Source organism: Ursus americanus, chromosome X (assembly GCF_024610735.1).
Source record: "Ursus americanus isolate L20-20 chromosome X, mUrsAme1.1.p, whole genome shotgun sequence".
NCBI lineage: Eukaryota > Metazoa > Chordata > Mammalia > Carnivora > Ursidae > Ursus > Ursus americanus.
The window spans coordinates 65,335,373-65,347,622 of NC_142164.1; the positions used below are offsets into that span (position 1 = coordinate 65,335,373).

At 42.4% G+C, this 12,250-nt stretch overlaps 1 protein-coding gene across 1 annotated transcript in view; it reads left to right on the top strand.

The window, feature by feature from the left end:
• Window positions 1-6,060: 6,060 nt before the first annotated feature.
• The window catches only part of SLC7A3 (solute carrier family 7 member 3), a 156,432-nt gene continuing 150,242 nt past the window's right edge, over window positions 6,061-12,250 (top strand). Inside the window, exon 1 of the mRNA XM_087859809.1 lies at window positions 6,061-9,013. The gene's annotated coding sequence lies outside the window, so the exon portion shown is untranslated. The remainder of the gene's footprint in view (window positions 9,014-12,250) is intronic.

Sequence of the window (12,250 nt, forward strand, 5' to 3'; positions counted from 1 at the left end):
TATCCATAGCACAGAAGCAGCTCAACCTTACACTGGGACCTGGGGGACAGAGGCTAACAAAAAAATTTTAAACATAGTAGCTAGACCCAAATGAAGTCTAAATCTTCACATTCTGGAGATGCCTTATCTACCCTTTGACCCATTCTTTGAGATGAGGAATTGAGCTAGTAAAGGGTGGGAGAGGTGAACAGCATTCAGGCTTCTCTGGAGTTTTTGTTTAGTGAGACATCCTAGGTGAGACACTTCTGTCTTCAAATATATACTGTCATAATTTAAGTAAAATTACTTTCTATGGTGGAAATGTAGACCAACTGTTCACAGAAATGGATATTTCTTCATATCCTGAGGACTTTTGAGTCACCCCTGGTCTTCTCTTCTTAGACACAATAACAGTTCTAATTTTTCCTCACTTCCTCATTTTTTTACCATTTTACCTTTATTATTCTGAAATCTCTCCAAGGTCCTTACATGTCCCTAAGTCATAGAGTCTAAAACTGGACACCACTTTAATTATAGCCTGCAGGTTAGGTGGTTGTTAGTCCATTTATACAGCGCAGTATTCAAGTTTACTTTTAAAATATAAACACTTTGTGACTGATTTAGCTTGTGGTTCTCTGCCACTCCCTTCCCGACCACCCACCACCCTTCAGTCCTCTTATCTTTTGTTTTGCTTTGCTTGTCCAAAAAAATAATTGTTCCCTATTTTACTTTTATTTTCTTTCTCCCTCCTGTCTGCCTGCCTGCCTGTCTGTCTATCCATCCATCCTCTATCCTCTTGAGAACAGAAAACTCATTCCTTACAGAGCAAATTGGGGCAATTATTAACATTACACAGAATAAAGGATTCTTTAAATTACAGCAGGTTTTCTTTAAATAGGTGTTTCCTGCAGTGGTTTTAAATGTGTATAGATCATCAACTGCATGATGTAGAAAGACTGAAGGTAAAGGATTAAGAGGCACTGCCAGTTGAAGATCAATCAGAAATTAGGTAAAACAGTAGTTCTTTTTTTAAAAGATTTTATTTCATTTATTTGAGAGAGCGAGCACGAGAGACAGAGCATGAGCTGGGGGGAGGGGCAGAGGGAGAGGGAGCAGCAGACTCTCTCCTGAGCAGGGAGCCCGATGCTGGGCTCCATCCCAGGACCCAAGGATCATGACCTGAGCCAAAGGCAGATGCTTAACGAATTGAGCCACCCTGGCACCCCAAAACACTAGTTCTTAAGTGAACAATAAAATACAGTTAGAGTCACAGCAATTTATACATTACTTTTCAAGAAAATGTTATTTTACCAATAATGTTTTTTGTCCAAATACAGCCAACTTTTGATCATCTGTGCTAATTGATTTTTCTTTTGCTATGCATTTTTATTCAAAAACTTAAATATAGGGGAGTCTAATATTCATAAGACTTTAAAATATTTCCTAATGTCATCAGAATGAAGACTCAAGGAAGATCTGAGAAGTAGAAAAGAATAGTAGGCCTGGAATAGAAACCTGGAATCCGGAGCTGGCTATGCTATTTAGCTGGTTATAGCACCTACAGGCAAATTGCTTCACCAATCTGGGCCTGTTTTCTCAACTGTAAAATGAGGGGATTTGACTGAATGATATCTGAGGTATCTTAAATCTCTAATTCTTATGATTTCCAACCCTTGCCCTAAGGAGTTGAATAAATCCTGCAGGTGATGCTACCAAAAAGGTGAAAGCAAAGTTTTTTCCACTGGATGGAGTTTGCTGTAGTATAGTTTTCTCTTCCAGAAATGAATGGCTCTTCACTTAATCCTGATTAGATTTTGTTTGCCCACATCCTGTTGTATCAAGTCATGAGTACCACACTGAAGCTCAGTATTGAACTGATTTACAGTTGTCCTAATTTTATCCTAGGTCTTCTAGCTGAAATTTTTGAATGAAATAGTCACCTCATTCCTATCTGGAATTATTCTTATTTAAAATGTAGAAATGATAGTTTTGCTGATTGTTCCTGTTACAAAAGTGCCTATTTTGTTAAAATGTTTTATTGCGGTGATAAAAATTCAAAAGTAGTTAATGCTAGTTGACAAAATTCAAACAAAACACGAATGTGTAAAAAGAGAAAGATTTCTCTTTATTCCCTCTCCCTATGCCCATTCTCCAAGAACAACTTAATTTGTTATGTGTCTTCCTGACCTTTTTCTATGCATAGATATGTGTGTGAATATATACGTATGTATGAATATACAGATATTCATTTACACATGTACATGTATGAATACCCACACACTTGTATGTAGTTTTTTTTTTAACAAAATGGGATATTATGTGCACTATTTTGCAACTTCATTTTTACACTCTGCAATGTATTATGGACTTCCTTTCACATTAGTATATGGACATTTACCTCATTTTTAAAAACGGTGGCATAACATTTCATGGTATGGTTGTAAAACAATTTAGTGAATCAGTTTGTCTCCAGTCCTTCACTATTGCAAGTAATGCTACGTATAGCTTGCTCATGTGTTGAAGTATTTCTGTAGGATAGATTTTGAGAGATGGAATTGCTGGATCAAAGGATGCGTATTACATTTTGATAGGTGCTACTAAGTTACCCTCTTAAAGTGTGCAGTTTAGGGGCGCTTGGGTAGCGCAGCGGTTAAGCGTCTGCCTTTGGCTCAGGGCGTGATTCCAGCGTTCTGGGTTCGAGCCCCACATCAGGCTCCTCCGCTATGAGCCTGCTTCTTCCTCTCCCACTCCCCCTGCTTGTGTTCCCTCTCTCGCTGGCTGTCTCTGTCTCTGTCAAATAAATAAATAAAATCTTTAAAAAAAAAAAATAAAGTGTGCAGTTTAGGCTCCCGCATACAGCAAATGAAAATGTTTTCTTACCAAAAGTGGAAAAATTGCCATTCCCGCCCCGCAAAAGTTTCTTTGCCCAAAATGGCACAGTATTAAACAACTGATGATTATTCAAAGTATTTGGTGAAATGGTATTTCATAGTTTTAATTAGCATTAGCATTTAATGATACCTTTAGTCGTAATGATACCGCTATCAGGTTTTTAAAAATTTTCCCGCACATTTCATTGTAGTCATTCTAGAAGCACTATTTATCGCTGCTAATTGAGCATTCCTAACACTCCTCACTGTAGGTAAACCAACACTTAATTAAAGGCCCTGATGTTCCTAGGCTTCTTCCCACCTAACTCTGGGCGCAAGTGAAGCAGTTAGCGTGGTGGCAAAGCAACATTATTTGAGGCGCTCTCTCGACCAATACTTTTCTCAGGTGGGCACTACTCGAGGCCAACCCCAGAGTAGCACTGACACCTCAACTACAAACTTATCTGACCTCAGAGCCAACCAAACTCTGAGAAATAGTACTTTGCCTCTTGAGCCACCAATTCTCTAGCTTGGACCTCCTTTATGGTTATTTCTCTCAGATCCAAACCTTAGATTCCAGCCAGGGACGGCACAAGGACAAGGACCTAGATCGAAATGGTGACTGCACTAGGAGGCTGAATCACCGGGCCTCGGCTCTTCTGGTTGGCTGTCCGACACGTCAGTCAGAAGTGAGCAAGCTTTTAATTGGTCCTGTGTAATGGGAAACACAAAACCCTCTTCTGATTGGCTTCTTAATCGAGGGGCGGGCCATAGGGAGAGCTGCTGGTTGGGCTGGAACGGAAGACCAATGGGAACGCTGTGGCGCTGCTTTCGAAAGCGAAGCCTGCCCATCGGCGCCTGGAAGAGTCAGCCGGTTGTCTCCGAGCTCCTGTGGCTTATTTGGTAACTGCGTCCTCCCGCAACGTAGCTACTGGCTACCCTCCGCGTTCTGTCCCTCGGTCACGCTTTCGGTGTCTCAGTGTCATCGGGTGTGCCGCGGCGATTCAGGCTCTTGTCACCTTAGCCTGCCCAGAGCCCTTCCTCGGACGTGGCCGCTGAGGTCCTAGGACCGGGGGAGTGGGGATAGGGGGCCGGGAATAGGGTAAGAGTCGGCGGGCATCAGGACGAGATTCATGATGGCGGAAGCGGGAAAGGCTGACCTCTGCGGCGGTGAAGGCCTTCTTTGTATTAAATCTCAGGGAGGAAGTGGGAGGTGTCTGACCCAGAAAGTTGTGCCATCCAGGTAGCCATCACCCTTTCAGCCAACCATACCCTCCGTCGCCTGATTTCACCCCCTCGTGGCTCCTTTCTAGGCTCCACAGCTGCAGAACCGCTGCAGCAAATACACTGGGCCCCCTCAGCCTAGACTCAAAGAGAGTCCCCTTCCTTCCTCAAATGTCTGGGCTTGACCTTGTTGCTTTATTCCTTTTTTCTTCGTTATTTTTAATTGCACTAGTATAGCCTCCTTGTTAAAAAAACAACAACAAAAACCCTCAAACCATTGCATAAAGGTGGGGCTAAAGTATACTTTGGCCATTACCCACAATCCTAGTCCTCCTTTCTCTCCCAAAGGTAGCTGCTCTTTACAGTTTGCTGTGTATCCTGGTAGCTTTCCAGGTCTTAGTTGTTTGTTTGTTAAGAAAACACATTGTGTTGTGTTTTTATTTCTACAAAAGCTATACCATACTGTACATATCCAGCAAAAATTTTTTTTAAGATTTTATTTATTTATTTGACAGAGAGACAGCCAGCGAGAGAGGGAACACAAGCAGGGGGAGTGGGAGAGGAAGAAGCAGGCTCCCAGCCGAGGAGCCTGATGCCGGGCTGGATCCCAGGGATCCAGGATCATGCCCTGAGCCGAAGGTAGACGCTTAACAACTGAGCCATCCAGGCGCCCCTATCAAAGACATTCTTAAGTGTATGATGATGAGAAAAATACAATGACACAGTACATTTTGGTGCCACTCCTTTTGATGAGCTTTAAGGCAGCAGTTTTACATACCTTTGCTTTTTCCCCCTCCCACCTTTCCAAATGTCAACACAGTAAAAACAAAACAAAACAAAAAAAAACAAGGCAAGCAACATGTTTTTTAAAAAATTACTTATTTTTAGAGAGAGAGTGACGGTGGGGGGTGGGAGGTGGCAGGGGTAGAGGGAGAGCGAGAGAGAATCTTGAACATACTTCCCGCTTAGTGCAGAGGCGGATGTGGGATCTCACCACCCTGAGATCATGACCTGAGCCGAAATCAAGAGTCGGATGCTTAACTGACTGAGCCACCCAGGCTCCCCAAAAGGCAAACAACATCTTAATACTATTTTGACGATAGTTTTGAATCTCATACACCCTCTGAAAGGGTCTTGGGAACCCCCAGGGAACTATGGACCACGTTCTGAGAACATCTGAACATCTTCTCCAGGGCATGTGCCTGGGAGTGGTGTTGTAAACTATGCGTTTGTAATCTTAGTAGGTACAGCCCAGTGTCCCTCCAACACGGCTGTACTAGTTTATGTTCTCCCCAGCAGGTTGTAAGGTCTCATTTCTCCCTGTTCTTCCCAACACTGAATGTTACCAAACTTTAAATTTTGCAAATATGATAGGTAGGAAATAGAATCTCATTGTTTCATTTTTAGTACTCTGATGAATAGATTAGTTGAGCAGCCATTCATATGTTTACTGGCCACTTGTGTTTTTTCTGTGATATGCTTGCTCATATCCTTTACCTGTTTTTCTGTGTCGGTTGTTGAGTTGCCAGGATAATCAAGGGAAAATATTAGTCTTTTGGGGCACCTGCGTGGCTCAGTTGGTTAAGTGTCTGCCTTCGGCTCAGGTCATGATCCCAGCGTCCTGGAATCGAGAGCCTCGTGTCGGGGTCCCGTTCAGCGGGAGAGTCTGCTTCTCCCTCTCCCTTTGCCCCTGCTCGTGTGCTCTCTCTCTTTTGCTCACTCTCTCTCTCGGATAAATAAATAAATCAATAAATCTTTTTTTAAAAAGAAAATATTAGTCTTTTGTTTTACATATTGCAAATATTTTCTCCCAGTCTATCTCTCGCCTTTTAATTTTGTTTGTGGTATTTTATTGAATAGAAGTTTTAAGTTTTGAGGTCAGATTAATCAGTCTTTTTTTGGCCCTTAATTTTTGTGTTTTATTTAATAAAGTCTTCCACATGCCAAGGCTGTAAGCATTCTTCTGTGTTTTCTCATACTTGTAGTTTCTGTGTGTTTGCTTACATTTGTAATGCAGCTAGAATTTGTTTTCATGGATGGTGTGAGTGATCTATATTTTTTTATTCTTTGTTTTCAAAGGCTGTCTGTCTTGGAACACAGCAGAGAAAAGAAAGACCTTAGAGAGAGAGAGAGATCTCCGGGACTCCTCAATTGGAGTCTTGTCCGTGACATTTTCGGACCTTAGTAGTTGGCTGCATTCAGTGGGACACACCTGATGACGGGAGCATTTCCCATAAAGAAGGATCCCAGTCAGAGCCCAGCATCCACACACCCAGCTCTCATCCACCAATCAGTAAGAATGTCCTAGATAACACTGGCTTTTTCTTGGCCTCTCCCTCATGTGGAGAAGATGCGGCCTGTAAGTGAGCTTAACTTCTTCCTAGAGAAATCCTCCACTGGGTTGAACAAGGGGAAGGGAAGAAGCAGACCGAGTTACCTTCTGGAGGGTGGGAGTGGGAGAATCACCCACTCCATCCAGACAAATAGCCCTTAAGGTAAGTTAGCAGAAAAATCAATAGGTGGTCTCTCTAGATTTTGGAGAAAAGGTTCCTTGATCCTTCTCTTGTTATGATGGGGAGTCCTGAGAGTTTTCTTGGGACCAACCTTATTTTCCTTAAGATTTGGTTTGTTTCTCCATATTTTTTTTCCTTTTAAAGTGGGTGTATTCGTTTTTTGTTGCTGCTCTAACAAATTACCACAAACTTAGTGGCTTAAAACAACACAGACAGCGGGCGCCTGGGTGGCTCAGTCGTTAAGCGTCTGCCTTTGGCTCAGGGCGTGATCCCGGCGTTCTGGGATCCAGCCCCATATCGGGCTCCTCCACTGGAAGCCTGCTTCTTCCTCTCCCACTCCCCCTGCTTGCTTGTGTTCCCTCTCTCGCTGGCTGTCTCTCTCCGTCAAATAAATAAATAAATAAATAAAATCTTAAAAAAATAAAACACAGACATATTTATGTTACAGCTTTGGTGGTCAGAAGCCCAAAATAGGCCTTATGGACTTAAATCAGCATGTTGGCAGGGCCGTGTTCCTTTTGGAGGCTCTAGGGGAGAATATTCCTTGTCTTTTCTAGCTTCTAAAGGCTGCCTGCATTCCTTAGCTTACAGTCCCCTTCCACCTTAAAGCCAGCAATCTCTGCTCCAATCTACTTCTGTCTTCACTTGTCCTCTGACTCTCCTGCCTCCCTCTTCAGGACCCTTGAGCTTATGTTGAGGCCACCAGGATAATCTCCCTGTCACAAGGTCTTTAACTTAATCATCTCTTCAAAGTCTTTTATTTTTCTTCTGCAAAGTCTCTTTTGGCATGCAAAGTAACATATTCATTCACATTAAGACGTGGGCATCTTTTGCTGAATTGAGCCTACCACAGTGGGTTATTTCAGCAGAAGGCTCTGCTTATTCATTCGATCTTGATTCACGGTGGAGAGAGAAGTATCTTTGTTTTAGGTTTGCAGGATTATTTGCAATAGAATTTGTAACCCTTCCATAATAGTTTCCTAATATTCTACCTGCCTTTGGTTAGATTATAAGAGGAAGTAGGTAGAAGAGCAGAAGTTTATAAAGGAAGCTGCGGAATGGGAAGAGATGAAGGAGGAAAAGCAGGAGAATGAGATACCCTGAAAGCCAAGGGAACAGTATTAACAGAAGGAAGGAAGGAGTACATTTAATACTGTATTAAATGCTACTGAGACACCAAAGTAAGATGAGGCCTGAAAGGCATCTGTTAGATTTAATGACCTTTGCAATAGCTATTTTCGTAGAGTGATGGGAAGTGGGAAGAACACTGAGTACACAGCTCATACAAGAATATTCTAAAAGGAAAAAAAAAAAGAATATTCTAGGGGCCCTGGCTGGCTCAGTCGGTAGAGCGTGTGACTCTTGATCTCGGGGTCCTGAGTTCAAGCCCCATGTTGAGCCTAGAGCCTCTGAGGGGGAAAAAAAGAGAATGTTCTAAATTTTTCTGTGAAGAAATAGAGAATGGCAGGATGGATTTGAGAAAGGACTTTCCCCGCTTACAGTTGAGAGATACTTGAGCCAGTTGAGAGGGTAAGGCTTATGTTATGGAAGAGACTGAATTCTTGTGGTTTCGGTAACCTGATCCCCAAATGCATGATTCTAATTGGACATCGCTCCCAAGTTATAGACCTTTATAATCCGACTCCCTATTGAACATGTCCACTTGGAAATCCTTCTCAAACTTAAAATGTCCAATTATTAACCCTCTCTTGTTCCTCGCCTGCCCCCCCTTCATCAGCTCCCACCCGCTTTTGTTATTTCTCTTCTGGATTACTCAAGTAGCTTTCCAAGGTGGCCTTTTTGTGCCTATACTTGCTGTCCCGTTCATTTTCTGCACAGCAGCTAGAGTGATCTTTTTAAAACATACAGGCAGATGACTCCTATAAGCTTTAAAAATTTCCTGTTGTTTTCAGTGTAAAAGCTGGATTCTGTACTCATCTATATAGATTCTATGCTTCAAGCCTGGCGAACTATTTCCGGTTTTCAGAGAAAGCTATGTTCTCTCGTACCTCCACGCCTTCGCATATACAATTCCCTCTGCCTATAACACCCTCTCCATTGTTTTGTTCCCACTCACATTTTTCTTAGCTAATTTCTACCCATCTTTCAAGACTCATTTCAGGCTTTCCTTTCTACTTCCTCTGAGAAGCCTCCTTGTTTTTCCCAGGCTGGGATTAGATACCTCTCTGTATGTTCCTGGCACGTGTACTTTCTTGGATACCCTGTATCCCCACAGGACCTGTGCTGCCTTTTGTTACCATACTACATATTTTCTGTGGTTGACCCATTCTTTTAATTTTTCATAAAAAACATTTTAATTATTCAAGTGATACATGAGTATGTTTTTTTGTTGCTTAAGTCAAACACAGTTCTCCTTTCTAACCCCCTGATGCAGGTCCCTGTCCCAGAGGAAACTAATGTCATCAGGTTGGTATTTGTTCTTTCAGATCATTTTCTTTGTATTTAAAAATAGAAGTATAAGGATGCCTGGGTGGCTCAGTTGGTTAAGTATCTGCCTTCGTCTCAGGTCATGATCCTGTTGTCCTGGGATCGAGCCCCGAGTCGGGCTCCCTGCTCAGTGGGGAGCCTGTTTCTCCCTCTCCCTTTGCCCCCGCTCCTTGTGCTCTCTCTCTTGCTCTGCTCTCTCTCTCTCAAATAAATAAAATCTTTTAAAAAATAGAAATATAGTTTTTGGGGTTTTTTGCTTATAAATGATATCATACTCTGTATCATTCTGCAGCTTGCAATATGTCTAAGAGAAGGACATAGATCAGTGGTTCTGACATAGAACATGCTGCACAGTGTTATACAGCATGCATCTACCATTTCCCATTTCCCTTTTCTAAATTGTGGCAAAATAGGGGCGCCTGGGTGGCTCAGTCGGTTAAGCATCTGTCCTCGGCTCAGGTCACGATCCCAGAGTCCTGGGATCGAGTCCCCCATTGGGCTCCCTGCTCCACAGAGAGTCTGCTTCTCCCTCTGCCCCTCTTCCCACTTGTTCTTTCAATCTCTCTCAAACTATAAATTAAAAAAATCTTTAAAAAAATAAATTGTGGCAAAGAATTTTAAGAAGTTTTAAGGGTCACCTGAGTGGCTCAATCACTTGAGCATCCGACTCTATTTTGGCTCAGGTCATGGTCTCAGGGTCGTGGGATTGAGCCCTGCATCAGGCTCTGCACTGGTCGTGGAGTTCGCTTGAAGATTCTCTCTCTCTCTCTCTCTCTCTGTCTCCCTCTTTGCCCCTCCCCCTGCTTGTGCTCTCTTGCTCTCTCTCTCTCTAAAAACAAAAAAGAATTTTTAAGCGTACAGTTCAGCGTTGTTAAATACATTGTGGTGCAATTATCACCACCATCCATCTGCAGAACTTTTTTCATCTTCCCAAACTGAAATTCTGTACCTATTAAACCATAACTCCTACTATCTCCTCTCCCCAGCCACTGGCAACCACCATTCTACTTTCTGTCTCTATAAATTTCACTATTCTAAGTACATCCTGTTAGTGGAATTATACAGAATTTGTTTTACTGTGGCTGGCTTATTTCACTTAGCATGATGTCTTCAAGGTTTTATCCATGTTGTAGCATGTGTCAAAGTTTCCTTCCTTTTTAAGGTTGAGTGATATTCCATTGTATGTATATACTACCTTTTGTTTATCTAGCTATCTGTCAATGAACACTCCTGTTGCTTCCATGTTTTGGCTCTTGTGAACAATGCTGCCGTGAACATGGGTGTACAAATATCTGTTCAAGGGGCGCCTGGGTGGCGCAGTCGTTAAGCATCTGCCTTTGGCTCAGGGCGTGATCCTGGCGTTATGGGATCGAGCCCCATATCAGGCTCCTCCGCTGGGAGCCTGCTTCTTCCTCTCCCACTCCCCCTGCCTGTGTTCCCTCTCTCACTGCCTGTCTCTCTCTCTGTCAAATAAATAAATAAAATCTTTAAAAAAAAAACAAAAACAACAACAACAAAAAAACAAATATCTGTTCAAGTCCCTCTGATTCTTTTGGGGCCCAATGCGGAGCTCGATCCCAGGACCCTGGGATCATGACCTGAGCCAAAGGCAGACGCTTAATGACTGAGCCACCCAGGTGCCCCCATTTCCCTTGTGATGGTTATTTAGATCAGTAGTACTCAAACTGTGTTCCATGGACTGGTGCTGATCGTGAACTGCTACCAGCCCACAATGAGATAAGGACAGAAGTTGAGAATAAGCATTTATAAAACATTTGTGCCAATTTTATGGTGCTGTGACATCCAAGTACATGGTTACTTATCTAGTAATTCCTTTTTCTCTACTTTACAAAGGTATCAGTCTGTAACAGATTGGAAATTTACCAAACAAAAACAAAAACAAAAAACCACCAAACAAACAAAAAACCCCAAAAACCCCAAAAACCCCAAGCCATGGTTCTTTACCACTTATAGCTTGAGAATCCTTGAGGGACAGTTTCTAGGTTTTTGTTTTTTTCCCATTAGTTCTTTTTGTGTGACATACACAAATATTTCTCTAGGATGGGTAATGAAGAACAGAACTACTGGGTTGAAGGATATGCACATTTGAGATTTTAACAGATCATACAGAATTGCTCACCAAAGGCTGAATACTCCTAACAACTATATTATGTGAGAGCACCCATTTCTCTAGACCCCCTGCCAAAACTTGCTATCGATCTTCTTTTTTAAAGATTTTATTTATTTATGTGACAGAGAGACAGCCAGCGAGAGAGGGAACACAGCAGGGGGAGTGGGAGAGGAAGAAGCAGGCTCATCGCGGAGGAGCCCGATGTGGGACTCGATCCCGGTACGCCGGGATCACGCCCTGAGCCGAAGGCAGACGCTTTAACGACCGCGCTACCCAGGCGCCCCGCTATCGATCTTCTTAAAATTTTGTTGATCTGTTAAGCAAAAAGTGATGTTTTAATTCATAGTTCTTTGATTACTAGTCGAATTTATGTATCCTCCTTTCCTGTGTTTATTAATATTTGCATTTCCCAGGGCACCTGCCTGGCTCAGTTGGTTAAGCGTCAACTCTTGGCTTCAGCTCAGGTCGTGATCCCATGGGTAGTGGGATTGAGCCCCATGTTGGGCTCCAGGCTCTGTGGGGAGTCTGCTTGAAGATTCTCTCCCTCTGCCCCTCCCCCTACTCACGCTCTCCCTCTCTCTCTCTAAAATAAAATAAATCTCTACAGTGCCTGGGTAGTTCGGTCAGTTAAGTGTCTGCCTTCAGCTCAGGTCGTGATCCCAGGGTCCTGGGATTGAGTCGCACATTGGGGTCGCTGCTCCGTGGGGAGCCTGCTTCTCCCTCTGCCTCTGCCTCTCTCTCTCTGTCACTCACGAATAAATAAATAAAATCTTTAAAAATAAAATAAAATAAATCTCTAAAAAATGTGCATTTCCCATTATTTGTTGCTTGTTATATCTTTTTCTCATGTTTCTATTGGGTTCTTTGTTTTTTCTTATTGATGCGTAGGAGTTCTTTATATTAACATTAATTAGCCATTGTCTATGTATGTTACAAATATTTTCTTCTAATCTACCCTTCTTTTATATTTATTTACAATGTCTTTAGAATAGAAACTTAAAATTTTGATGCAGTCAAATATATCATTCTTTTCCTTTACAGCTCTTGCTTTTACTGTCTTGTTTTAGAAGGCTGTCACCACTCCA